The following is a 14,890-nucleotide window of genomic DNA, read 5'->3' on the forward strand; positions in this document are numbered from 1 at the left end:
GGTCCCCCTTGCTAGTAGTGGGTTGGACCCCCTTTATTAGGTCCCCCTTGCTAGTCGCGGGTTGGACCCCCTTTACGAGGTCCCCCTTGCTAGTAGCGGGTTGGACCCCCTTTATTAGGTCCCCCTTGCTGTTAGCGGGTTGGACCCCCTTTACGAGGTCGGTCCCCCTTGCTAGTAGTGGGTTGGACCCCCTTTATTAGGTCCCCCTTGCTAGTCGCGGGTTGGACCCCCTTTACGAGGTCCCCCTTGCTAGTAGCGGGTTGGACCCCCTTTATTAGGTCCCCCTTGCTGGTAGCGGGTTGGACCCCCTTTATGAGGTCCCCCTTGCTAGTCCCGGGTTGGACCCCTTTATTAGGTCCCCCTTGCTAGTAGCGGGTTGGACTCCCTTTATTAGGTCCCCCTTGCTAGTAGCGGGTTGGACCCTTTTATCAGGTCCCCCTTGCTAGTAGCGGGTTGGACCCCTTTATTAGGTCCCCCTTGCTAGTATCGGGTTGGCCCCCTTTACTAAGGGGCCCAAAGTGTGCCCACCCCCACACCATTACACCCCCACCACCAGCCTGATCCGGTGATACATGGCAGGAGGGATCCATGCGCCAAATTCTGACCCCACCATCTGAAATCCAGACTCATCAGACCAGACAACGTTTTTCCAATCTTCTATTGTCCAGTTTTGGTGATCCTGTGCCAATTGTAGCCTCAGTTTCCTGTTCTTAGCTGACAGGAGTGGCACCCAGTGTGGTTTTCTGCTGCTGTAGCCCATCTGCTTCAAGGTTGGATGTGTTGTGTGTTCAGAGATGGTATTCTGCATACCTTGGGTGTAACGAGAGGTTATTGGAGTTACTGTTGTCTTTCTATCATCTGGAACCAGTCTGCCCATTCTCCTCTGACATCAACAAGGCATTTTCCTCCACACTGCCGATCACTGGATATTTTCTCTTTTTCCACCATTCTCTGTAATCCCGAGAGATGGTTGTGTGTGAAAATCCCAGAAATACTCAGACCAGCCCGTCTGCCACCAACAACCATCCCACGTTCAAAGTCACCCAGATCCCCTTTCTTCCCCATTCTGATGCTCAGTTAGAACTTCAGCAAGTCGTCTTCACCACGTCTAGAGGCCTAAATGCATTGAGTTGCTGCCCTGTGATTGGCTGATTAGCAATTTGTGATACCAAGCCATTGAACAGGTATACCTAATAAAGTGGCCGGTGAGTGGATGTATATATATATAAAACCAATATATATACATCACTTCCAGAGAGAGAACTGAGTTGACATTCACATTGATCTTTGCCCTGGAAGGAGCCGGTGTCACCATGAAAGTGGACCAGACATCAATGTTTAGGGTCCATCTTTGGGAAAAGCTTCCATTCTCCCATCCCTCACCCCATCATACCCCAAAGAAAACCTGCTAAAGTCTTTATTTTCACCAAACGTCATTATCTGTGTCCTGGAAGTGATGAGCAGCCGGTCCAGCACTGCAGTCTGTGTCTCCACCGATCCCAGGACCAATCACAGCGCTCAGTCAAGTTCATGTTCTAGTAAGGACACAGGATGTAGAGCAAGGTGGTGATGGTGGTCAGGTGGTGTCCATCAATGGGACACTCTACATCAAGGGTCTCCAAACTTTCTAAACAAAGGGCCAGTTTACTGTCCTTCAGACTTTGGCCAGTGGGAGGAAATGTCCTGGCATCAGTGGGAATAAACAATGACCCATCTTTGTTTTTGGTTTGGGGGAAAACTGTCCCACCATTGGTGTCAGTGGGAGGAATAGTGCCCCATCATTGGTGTCAGTGGGAGGAATAGTGCCCCATCATTGGTGTCAGTGGGAGGAATAGTGTCCCATCATTGGTGTCAGTGGGGGGAATAGTGTCCCATCATTGGTATCAGTGGGGGGAATAGTGTCCCATCATTGGTATCAGTGGGAGGAATAGTGTCACATCATTGGTGTCAGTGGGAGGAATAGTGCCCCATCATTGGTATCAGTGGGAGGAATAGTGTCCCATCATTGGTGTCAGTGGGAGGAATAGTGTCCCATCATTGGTATCAGTGGGAGGAATAGTGTCCCATCATTGGTGTCAGTGGGAGGAATAGTGTCCCATCATTGGTATCAGTGGGAGGAATAGTGTCCCATCATTGGTGTCAGTGGGAGGAATAGTGTCCCATCATTGGTATCAGTGGGAGGAATAGTGTCCCATCATTGGTGTCAGTAGAAGGAATAGTGTCCCATCATTGGTGTCAGTGGGAGGAATAGTGTCCCATCATTGGTATCAGTGGGAGGAATAGTGCCCCATCATTGGTATCAGTGGGAGGAATAGTGTCCCATCATTGGTATCAGTGGGAGGAATAGTGTCCCATCATTGGTGTCAGTAGAAGGAATAGTGTCCCATCATTGGTGTCAGTGGGAGGAATAGTGTCCCATCATTGGTGTCAGTGGGAGGAATAGTGTCCCATCATTGGTATCAGTGGGAGGAATAGTGTCCCATCATTGGTGTCAGTGGGAGGAATAGTGTCCCATCATTGGTATCAGTGGGAGGAATAGTGTCCCATCATTGGTGTCAGTAGAAGGAATAGTGTCCCATCATTGGTATCAGTGGGAGGAATAGTGTCCCATCATTGGTATCAGTGGGAGGAATAGTGTCCCATCATTGGTGTCAGTGGGAGGAATAGTGTCCCATCATTGGTATCAGTGGGAGGAATAGTGCCCCATCATTGGTATCAGTGGGAGGAATAGTGTCCCATCATTGGTATCAGTGGGAGGAATAGTGTCCCATCATTGGTGTCAGTAGAAGGAATAGTGTCCCATCATTGGTGTCAGTGGGAGGAATAGTGTCCCATCATTGGTATCAGTGGGAGGAATAGTGCCCCATCATTGGTGTCAGTGGGAGGAATAGTGCCCCATCATTGGTATCAGTGGGAGGAATAGTGCCCCATCATTGGTATCAGTGGGAGGAATAGTGTCCCATCATTGGTGTCAGTGGGAGGAATAGTGCCCCATCATTGGTATAAGTGGGAGGAATAGTGCCCCATCATTGGTGTCAGTGGGAGGAATAGTGCCCCATCATTGGTGTCAGTGGGAGGAATACTGTCACATCATTGGTATCAGTGGGAGGAATAGTGTCCCATCATTGGTATCAGTGGGAGGAATAGTGCCCCATCATTGGTGTCAGTGGGAGGAATAGTGCCCCATCATTGGTATCAGTGGGAGGAATAGTGCCCCATCATTGGTATCAGTGGGAGGAATAGTGTCCCATCATTGGTATCAGTGGGAGGAATAGTGTCCCATCATTGGTATCAGTGGGAGGAATAGTGTCCCATCATTGGTATCAGTGGGAGGAATAGTGCCCCATCATTGGTGTCAGTGGGAGGAATAGTGCCCCATCATTGGTATCAGTGGGAGGAATAGTGCCCCATCATTGGTATCAGTGGGAGGAATAGTGTCCCCTCATTGGTATCAGTGGGAGGAATAGTGTAACATCATTGGTGTCAGTGGGAGGAATAGTGTCCCATCATTGGTGTCAGTGGGAGGAATAGTGTCCCATCATTGGTATCAGTGGGAGGAATAGTGCCCCATCATTGGTATCAGTGGGAGGAATAGTGTCCCATCATTGGTATCAGTGGGAGGAATAGTGTCCCATCATTGGTATCAGTGGGAGGAATAGTGTCCCATCATTGGTATCAGTGGGAGGAATAGTGCCCCATCATTGGTGTCAGTGGGAGGAATAGTGTCCCATCATTGGTATCAGTGGGAGGAATAGTGTCCCATCATTGGTATCAGTGGGAGGAATAGTGCCCCATCATTGGTATCAGTGGGAGGAATAGTGTCCCATCATTGGTATCAGTGGGAGGAATAGTGTCCCATCATTGGTATCAGTGGGAGGAATAGTGCCCTATCATTGGTGTCAGTGGGGGGGGAATAGTGTCCCATCATTGGTATCAGTGAGAGGAATAGTGCCCCATCATTGGTATCAGTGGGAGGAATAGTGCCCTATCATTGGTGTCAGTGGGGGGAATAGTGCCCGATCATTGGTGTCAGTGGGGGGAATAGTGTCCCATCATTGGTATCAGTGAGAGGAATAGTGCCCCATCATTGGTGTCAGTGGGAGGAATAGTGCCCCAAGGGCTGCATCAAGGCAAGCAAGTGGCTGCATCTGGCCCCGGGCTGCAGTTTGAAGACCACTGCTCTACATCATCTCCAGCCCAGGATTCCTTCTGTCTGTACTTGTCCCGAGGTCAGTGATTAAGTAAGTCCCAAAACCAGTGCTTCAGGACAAATGAGACCCTTTCAAGTGGGGGGACCGGGGCCACCCCCTAGGCCTCCTCTGTTCTCACTGAGCAAATGTAGGGGATGGTAGAGGTTTTGAACAATGCTTTCCGATGTCCACTACTCCTAGTCATGTGACATGAAATTCCAAGGCACATGAGAAGATTTGGGGTACTTAGTGGAAGACCCAAGGCACTCAGTAGAAGACCCAGTTTTGACAGTAGAAGACCCAGGGCACTGAATAGAACATTTTGGGCACTCAATAGAAGGCCCAAGGCACTCAATAGAAGACTTGAGGCACTCAGTAGAAGGCCCATGCCACTCAATAGAAGACATGAGGCACTCAGTAGAAGACCCGGAGCACTCAGTAGAAGACCCATGGTCCTCAGTAGAAGACCTGAGGCACTGAATAGAAGACAAAAGGCACTCAGTAGAAGACACGAGGCACCCTTTAGAATACACGAGGCACTCAGTAGAAGACACGAGGCACTTAGAAGAAGACACAAAGCATTCAGTAGAAGACATGAGGCACTCAGTAGAAGACATGAGGCACTCAACAGAAGACATGAGGCACTCAGTAGAAGACTCGAGGCACTCAGTAAAAGATCTGAGGCACACAATAGAAGACCTGAGGCACTCAGTAGAAGACCCGGGGCACTCAGTAGAAGACCCGAGGCACTCAGAAGACCAATAGCAATCAATAGAAGACATGAGGCACTCAGTAGAAGACACGAGGCACTCGGCAGAATACTCGAGACACTCAGTAAAAGATCTGAGGCACACAATAGAAGACCTGAGGCACTCAGTAGAAGACCCGGGGCACTCAGTAGAAGACTCGAGGCACTCATTAGAAGACCTATAGCAATCAATAGAAGACATGAGGCACTCAGTAGAAGATCTGAGGCACACAATAGAAGACTTGGGGCACTCAGTAGAAGATCTGAGGCACACAATAGAAGACTTGGGCCACTCAGTAGAAGATCTGAGGCACACAATAGAAGACTTGGGGCACTCAGTAGAAGATCTGAGGCACACAATAGAAGACTTGGGGCACTCAGTAGAAGATCTGAGGCACACAATAGAAGACTTGGGGCACTCAGAAGATCTGAAGCACACAATAGAAGACTTGGGGCACTCAGCAGAAGACTTGGGGCCTGTGTCCTGGGTGCCAGGGAATAACAATGCCCCTGGCTGCAAGAATGCCAGCCCCTGTGTTGTCCTATATGTAAGTGTTGATGTTGTTCGATCAGCTCCAATGATACATAGTAAAAGTTGTATTTTTAAATGACACACATTGGTGAGAACATTTATGGTAAGATGCTTCCACATTTCTTTCTATAACAGACATAAAAGGAGACAGTTTCCTTTTAAGACCAGCACTGTGCCGATGCCAATCGTCCTCCTCCGCTGTGTGCAGACGGATCGCTTTCAGGGCTGTTTGCAGATAATCCGGGACGGCTCACAAGCATTTTATCAACTACTAGTTTTACTCCATTATTACTATTATTAGGCTAAGTGTCATAAAATCACATCTAATAAAAGTAGAACAGATGGCCGCGGCTCACTGCAAGTCCAATCCGGAGGATTTCCCATCCACATCCTAAGGTGAAATAAACCGATCGTTACCAAGGAGGACTGGGAAACCTGGACCTGATCGACCACCATAGCCAAATAGCCCTGCACTGGTATGGGGGAGACTTCTGGGGGCTGAAGAAAGTCTACCGCACAGTGCCTCAGTCATCGGTGACCGTGGTGAAGGTGGGCGGTCTCATGGTTTATTGTGACACATCTTCACATCTTTTAGCATTGGCTTTTTCTTGGTGTATTCTTCTACTCCTTCACCATCCAATCAGCAGACGGGAGCGGGGTGATGACACCACTGCATGCTATAGCAGAGAAGTTGCATTGTTAGTCACAAAGAGAGAATGTCCCAGACGAGATCAGCCAGGACTATGACCGGGTAAATTGCTGAACTCTCATAGAAGCTTTCATTATAATAATGCCCGGTGATCCCACCATGGAGGTCCTTGTTTGGACACTTCCTGTTATAGGGTGACTGTACCGGACACTGGCTGAAGGGACCTTTTCTGCCCACCTCCTGCCATTTGTTGTTGCTATATTCCTCTCTTTTTTTACATTTTTGAGAGACTGTTTTCTTGGATTTGCCCAAAGACTATTCTTAATATGTTTAATTCTGAACAATACATGATCATTGAAAGAGCTGACCACATTGGCCTCCGGAGCCGGACCGTCTGGTCACCTGGGCTGCTTTAAGTGCTGTGTTAATTAACATGTTAATTATATAGTTGTCAGCTAAGTTGTTGCAGGGAGGGTGAGTAGCCAGGAGTCAGCCCCACCTCGTTATCTAACCCCTTGTGTTAAAAAGTGTATAAAAAGCCTGTATTCTGTCCAATAAATCATTCATGATTCATACAAGCTATTACCGGCTAGTCTTGTATTCAATGCAGCTATAATATTTGATCTCTCTGATGGTCAGACTGGAGGAAGCGGTATTATTGACGGAAGCACTCAAGTGGAGTGTGGGACAGGATCCGTCACAATTGGTGGCAAGCTGTGAGATGCTTCCTCTTGCCTAGGCACACCCAAACCACCACCGGGACCCCCTGCTCCTAACAGCAGATGGAACATCACTACGCCAGACTCAAGTGCAGCACCTCAAAGGATCTCTTGGAAGCCTGTGGAAAAGTCTTCAGCAACAAATCCAAAAGGACTCTCATCACCGAACTAATGGAAAGTAACCAGGCTAGCAACCCACCAGCAGATACCTCAGAGGCGGCAGAGTTCCAGCGTGACGTTCAGTGGTACCTAGCCTTGTATGGTACTAACCCCCCACAGGAGGTTATCAGTCAAGTGTTACGAGAGGTATCCCAGCTGAATGGCTGAACTCCAGCGGGATCAAGAAGCACCAGTTATGTCCAACCGGAAAGCTCCAGTGGCCCACAAAAAGCTACCTTATGCTGCCTTCTGCATATTTCAAGATGGGGAAGATGAGATGGATGTTTACCTGCAAATGTTTGAGCGGCAATGCGGTCTCCAAGGTGTCAATAAAGCAGATTGGGTCACGCTCCTGGTCAGCCGGCTCACAGGAAGGGCTGCAGAAGCATACAATAATGTCCCAGACGAGATCAGCCAGGACTATGACCGGGTAAAAGAAAGACTATTGGCTCGCTTCGGCATTACTCCAGAGGCACACTGTTTGAGGTTTTGCAACCTCCGCCGAAAGGAGAGAGAGTCTTACACAGAATGGGCTCATCAAATGATCCGAGCAGCGGAGAGTTGGATGACCGGGCACCAAGCTGTTATCATGGCAGATGCGCTCCAGCCAATCCTCCTGGAACAATTCTATGATCATACCTCACTTGAAGCTAGAGACTGGGGTAAAGGACCGGTGGCCAGTCACAGCACATGAAGCTGCCACCCTAGCTGACCAATACGTGGATTCAAGGCTGACTGTACAACCAGAGCCTAAGACCCCAGCTCGGCCGGTCCCCAACATTCCACGGAGCGCTGCCCCTCCACACCAGCTGTCGAAATTCTGCTACAGATGCAAACAAGCGAGGCATGTTAGGAGGTATTGTCCGCAGAATTATTCCCAGGACAGGCGGAACTGCAGAACCCTTGGACCTGCCCAGTCTGTTGCACACTGTCTAGAGAGAGATGATGTGACTTACCCAAGTGAGGAGAATATTGGAATTCTACATTAGGCAGACCCTGTGCAAGCTGCCACTACAGATAATCATTTGCACCATCGACAAACCATGTGGATTAATGGTCGGGCTGCCCAGGGACTGCAGGACACGGGAGCTACTATTACCCTGAGACAGTCCCGGATGATAAACCCTGCAGAGCAAATGGGACAGTGTGTGGCTGTGCGGGTGGCTGGGAAAAATGTTATGTGGGTCCCCACTGCCAGGGTTCACCTTGATTGGGGTTCGGGGGCCAAAGAAGTGGAAGTTGAAAAAATGCGGAATTTACCTGTGGAGGTTTTGTTGGGCAACGATTTGGGACATTTAAATTCAGCGTTCTCCCTGGATGTATCCCCGGAAGCCTGCCCTGCTACCACCCATCAGCAAGCCCGGATGAGCTCCCTCGAGGATGGGACCCAGGTAAGACCTGTCACCCCTGACCTAGACTGTACTATCCCAGCTATCCCTACCCCGACTTGGCTTCTCACCAAGACTTTGCACAGGCAAGTCTCAGCGACCCTTCCCTAGCTAGCTATAGGGAAAGAGCAGGATTGGACCCCGGGGGGTTGGAGGGGAGCGGGTAGAGTGGGTCCAGGGATTATTCTATTGGGTAACTGAGGGAAAGACAGCCTCACATCCACCCCAGCGGCAGCTGGTTGTGTTGCAGAAATATCGGCATGACCTGCTGCGCATTGGGCATGACATACCCTTAGCCAGACACCTGGGGATGACCCGGACCCTCCACCATCTGACTGTCTTTTTTTTTTGCCAGGGATTACGGGGGATGTCCGACAGTATTGCCGGACCTGTGACACATGTGGGTAAGCATATATTCCTCTTTTTGTTACATTTTTGAGAGACTGTTTTCTTGGATTTGCCCAAAGACTATTCTTAGTTTGTTTAATTGTGAACAATACATGATCATTGAAAGAGCTGACCACATTGGCCTCCGGAGCCGGACCGTCTGGTCACCTGGGCTGCTTTAAGTGCTGTGTTAATTAACATGGTTAGGGGTATGGTTTATTAACATTTTAATTATATAGTTGTCAGCTAAGTTGTTGCGGGGGGGGGGGGAGTAGCCATGAGTCAGCCCCACTTCATTATCTAACCCCTTGTGTTAAAAAGTGTATAAAAACCCCGTATTCTGTCCAATAAATCATTCGTACAAGCTATTACCGGCTAGCCTTGTATTCAGTGCAGCTATAATATTTGATCTTTCTGGTGGTCAGACTGGAGGAAGCGGTATTACTAACGAAAGCACTCAAGCGGAGTGTTGGATAGGATCCGCCACAGTGACAACACATCCTTTCTACCAATTGTGCTTCTGTGTTGTCACCCTGTCACACGGGCTTCCTATGGAGATTTCAAGTGGCTGTTTCAACAAACATTACACAGACATGGTCCTCTGTTGTCACCACAAGGAAACCCACCCTGAGAAATGCCATGGAGACATTGCTGTAGTGCATGAAGACAAGAAGTGGCTGCAAAGGGCTGCAGGAGATCAGCAGCACTGATATGTAAAAAAATGTTCTAAAAGAGGTGAAAATAGGAGTTTATTAAAAAAACAAAAAGAAACCTTACTTTAACAATGATAGTTTTGGAAAGCTGTTGGAGATATGACTATGTTGGACACATGGCCGCGCCCTTCTTGTTTTTTTTTAGAAAAAGACAGGAAATGACATCATAACCATGTAGTTCCACTAGAATGAATATTAGTGGTTAAACATAACACACACTACCACCTAGTGGCAGAACTAGTAAACAACAGTATAATATGTATGAGAACGGCTGTTGCACCTATTTCTGTGTAAGCAGAATGCTAACAGATAGATCATTCATAATAAATGGAGCCCTCAGAATCAATAAGATTACATGTAGCAGATAGGAATCTCACAGGTAAGTGAGGCGGCAGACAGGACCTTGGAGTCTTCTGCTCCAGGAGAAAAGAGCAAAGTGCGTTCACCTACCTTGACCTGTCAAGTCGCCTCCTTCCACTGTATTGGTAAGAAAGTTTATTAGTATCTGGTTGTTGGAGGGTGTGTGGTGGAAGTGTTGATAATGAAATATTTAGAGAACCACAATCACGCCCGGGTAGAATTGAATCCTCTCGCCATGCGTTACACGCACATACCTCTAGTATGTTTGGGAGAAGCCGCGGCAGAGCCATTGTGGAAAGGGAATGGGCTTGTGGTGATGACACCAATATGGGTCATCTCGATCAGAATTCATTGACAGGTGGATGTGACCTCCAGTTGACCGCCTTCTGACCTGCATTCGATCTGCATCAAGTGTGGTTTTGCATTCTCATAGACTTGTAAGGGAATACAAAACCATTTCAAAGGGAACAGAAGAACGTCATTACCGGCCATTAGAGAGAGGGCGGAGGTGGGACATAGGAACCCGCTAGGCTGCACTGCTCCATGCCCAGGCTCAGGGTCAGTTTGAAGCTAGGGATTGGTGCTGGGACAAGGTCATCCAGAGCCCAGGGTAAAGATGGCAAACTGTGCTCCCCTCCCCCATTCATTATATGCAAGCTTAGGGGATCCTACACCCTGGGCAGCAGCCACATCCACCTACCTCATGTCCCGACCCTGATAGAGATATGGCCATCTATAGATGGGTAGCCACCTTGTCCTCAGCCTTGTCTAGTATATTTAGTCTGCTGGGTAGTAGTTTTACCCAGGCCAATTTATAGCTTTTCACTTGGCTCTTTCTCCTAAGTTTACATTTGTTGATGTTCCCTGCTGCTGCCACTGGGTGTCACTGGCACTTAGGGAAATAATCATGCGGGTGGAAACATTTTGGGGTTTATGAGGATTTATGCCCCCTCTGGTAACCACTAGGAGATTCGTGGCCACTGGTGCATTCTGAAGGAGGATATAAATATTTGAGGAGTGGCCTGGTGAGCTCTCTTTCCCCCCAGGCTGCGGCTTGGGAAGGCGTGTGTGATGGTTTGTGCTGAGAAGAACCTGGACTCATTCTGCCCTGCCTGGTCGGGAAGGGGACAACACCAAAGGTGGAGAGCCAGAGGAAGGAAGTACTGCTGGAGGGGGACTACTGTCTGTTCACAGAGGAACCTGGCCAGGGGCTGACTGGCAACTTTTGGCCCAGTGTACTACCCAGAGGCCCGTGGTGCAGTGACTTGGCCCTCCTCCTGCTCTCCTTTATCCCTGCCTCCTCCCGATTTAGGATGAAGCTCCACTTCAGGTACTCTCTGCTCACTGGGTGGGTCAGGCTGGACAGTGCCTGCTGCACCGACTCCGGGTTCCTGAACTGGCCAACAGAGAGCACTGGGGCTGCTTGGTCAGGGTTGGCCAAGGGAAGAGAGCCTCCGGTGGGGCGCGGAGCCGGCCTCTGCTCAGACAGGGATTACACCATCCATGCCGGGGAAGGGGGGGCAGTCTGTGCTCTGTCCTCATCCTTCACTCGGTAGGACATCGGTGGGGACTTTTTACCTTCTTCACAAGGAAGCCTTTAGGAATGTCTGCGGCAAAAATGGTGCAGAATTTTCAGGGGGCATCAGGGGGGCCTGGGGGGCAACTGCCCCCTGGCCCAGTCCACCCCTAAATGTGGCACTCCCTTGGATGAAGGAAAAGTGTGTCGGAGTCTGGAACCCATCTGCTGGAAAATCTGAGACCCCCAACCCTCTCTGCCTGTGAGCCAGAGCAATAAAACTTGAAAACGACTAAATAGTAAGACTTTATCCACTGCAGCCATGAATTCACCCTGGGGTAATGTAAGTCTCTCTCTGCACTGGGGGTCTCTCTCCTTCTCCTAGTCAGGGGGGTCACTACAGATGTTTAGCTAGTCAGGCTCGAAAAATCATTATCATCACTTGGGTGATGCTTTAATCTATGCCTTCGGTTCCTACAGCCATTGTATAAGTGCCGCCCCATATAGACCCCCATGGTGGCTGAGGGAGACCCGTGGTGTTCAATCCGCCGTGTGTCCCGGTCTTGTGTGGGCCAGGCTTCGGTCGCATTGTTTTGTTATCCTGAAATGCTAATTAGCGGCGGCTTGGAGATATCCTGTACTGTACAGAACATACTTCCCATAAATGACATTCTTCTGCAGAAAACATGTTTTGCTTTTGTGGCATCTCAGTATTTCTCCACCTTGTGCTCTCCCCTTTCCAACCATTGGAATGCCGTCAACAGAATGTTCTCCATCAAGGCCAAGTCACTTGGAAGCTCCTCCAGCTAAACTCAGTCTTTGTGGGTTCCACAACCGTCCGGCGGCCCCGGCACAACACGCTCTGTGTGGGAAGCGCCGATCTTCGCAGTGTTTGTTGTACTCACATCCTTCTCTTACACCAGATTTATTTTCTAGAATTGGGAAGAGTGAAAAGCTCTCCGTTTTTCTCCTGTCTGTGCTCCACTGGGGAGAGTTGTCTTTATTTCCTCCCATGTGGGCAGAAAGTTGGCAGTTGTCTTTGGAATAGGTGTCCCCATTAGAAGATTTCCTCTCACATCCTTTTCTAGTGACAACTGTAAAATTTCTAATTTTCTTTTATATTTCTATCTCTTGTTATTCCAAGTCCTGACAGAGGTCCTAACCCCTCCCCACTCCCACCATCCATATGACTGTGGATATTGCTTGTTGGGAATATGTCTAGTTTACTTACAAATCTGGTGTAGGTGGCTCCAGCCCAATATCAGAGGTCAAAGATTGGTTGGAAAAAGCAACAGTTGCACTTTAGAGCCGTGAGGGTAACAAGCCCATACCGAGCTTCCCCCTGATCCCCGACCACCATAACCAGAGAGAACCCCAATACTTCCAGGCATGGAGGCACCTCGCCTTCCCACATCACCAGCTTGAGGGCCACCTCACCAGGCCTGGGGGCCTTCATGTGGGGGAGGGGGAGGATCCTTAGCCCATTGTAAGCCACAGCTTAAAGTTGGGTCAAGCCTGATGCAGTTGTGTAGTTGGGGGGTTGGGCAAATGGAGAGGGCATGAATGGATGGAACATGTGTGATCCTTTTTTTCCCTGCTTTCAAATGAACCTTTTACTTGGCTCCATGACTGTTTACGCATTAAATATCTCTATAATAAAATCTCCTCATAATGTCATTGAAACAACAACCCTTTCAATGTGAAACCCTGACACAACAGCGCCCCCTCTGGGGGTTCAGAGTGTGTGGCAGTCACCTGCATGAAGAAGAATCTAAAAATCTAAAACTCCTGTGTGTCTCCTCCTCTGCATATCATTGCTTGTATATGGGACCCTGCAGCCCCTGCCACCCTTCTAATTCCAATGGGGTGTGCTTCTCTGCTTCAGCCACTAGATGGAGCTCTGTGTACAGCAAGCACAGAATGGGAGGCACCAATAGGAGAAGGCTTGTATCAGAGATGCTGGGGATGCCATAAATGACACCATGCCTTTCTTTTATCTATTGGGAGGCTGACACATTCATCAACACTGAATATTGTGGATATTAAACTTGACAAACCCAAATCACAACCCAAAGACTTTCCAACAATGTGACTGTTCATGTCAGAAAATCTGTCCAATCAGACAATATCTATTGATCACTAACGTGCAATTGTATTTGTAGAAAGAGTGTTTTTTAAGCAGTGAGGCCCAAAATAAATGTACATTTATTTTATTTTATGTATATTCTATAGTCCTATATATTGTATATTCTTATATTTTGTATTTTATGTATATATTTATGTATATTCTTATATTTTCTATATTCCTATATATTCGATATTCCTATATTTTATATTTTTTGTTATGTATATTTTATGTATATATTTACTGTATCTATATTTTCTATGTTCCTATATATTCTATATTATTCTACATTCCCATATTCCTATATATTTTATATTCTATATTCTTATATATTCAATAATCTATATATTCTTATATATTCTATATTCCTTAATAGTTTATATTCTATATATTCTATATTCCTATATGTTTTATATCCTTAGATATTCTATATATTCCTACAGTATATATTATTTATTCTTACAGTATACATTCTATATATTACGATATATTCTATATTCTGTACACTTCTATTTATATTCTTATATATTCTATATATTCCAAATTCTATATATTCCTATATATTCTGTATTCTTATATATTCTATATTCCTATATTTCTATATATTCCTATATTTTTTATATTCTATCTTCCTATATATTCCATATTCTAGAAATTCCTATATATTTTATATTTCTATATATTCCATATTCCTATATATTTTATATTCTTATATATTCTGTATTCTATATATTCCTTTATATATTCTATATTCTATATATTCCTATATACTCTATATTCTATATATTTTATATTCTTATATATTCTATATTCTATATTCCTATATATTCTATATTCTATATATTCCATATTCCTATATTTTCCATATTCCTATATATTCTATAGTCTATATATTTCTATATATTTTATATTTTTATATATTCTATATATTTCTATATATTCTATATTCCTATATATATTTTATAATCTATATATTCTATATATTCCATCTTCCGCTCACAGATCACAGAATACTTTGAAGGTGAATTGCGTTCGCTATGACTATGCATATAATTACCTTCCACAGACAACGATATTTTATCTCTATGCAGAATGGCGTCACGTTGGCTCTGGGGGACGTTGTTACATCCAGTTATATAAGGTACGTTCGCCGCGCGCTCCGGTTTATGTATTTCAGAGCGAGCGGATATCATTTCCCCGATGGATTATTATTAAAAGTTTATTTGCGCTTTTCCTGGTTACTCGGTTTAAAATAATGAGCCCCAATGCACAGCGCTGTCAGTCAGACTCCGTCTGCTGCGAACACCTGAGGGAACGCCGCCGAACGCGGATATTTATCTACATTAGGAAGATTTCCAAGATGTGCCATTTCTAAGCGCGCCGGTGTGAGTTGTCCGTTGTGCC

The sequence above is a fragment of the Aquarana catesbeiana genome, linkage group LG13, assembly GCF_042186555.1.
Source record: "Aquarana catesbeiana isolate 2022-GZ linkage group LG13, ASM4218655v1, whole genome shotgun sequence".
Classification (NCBI taxonomy): domain Eukaryota; kingdom Metazoa; phylum Chordata; class Amphibia; order Anura; family Ranidae; genus Aquarana; species Aquarana catesbeiana.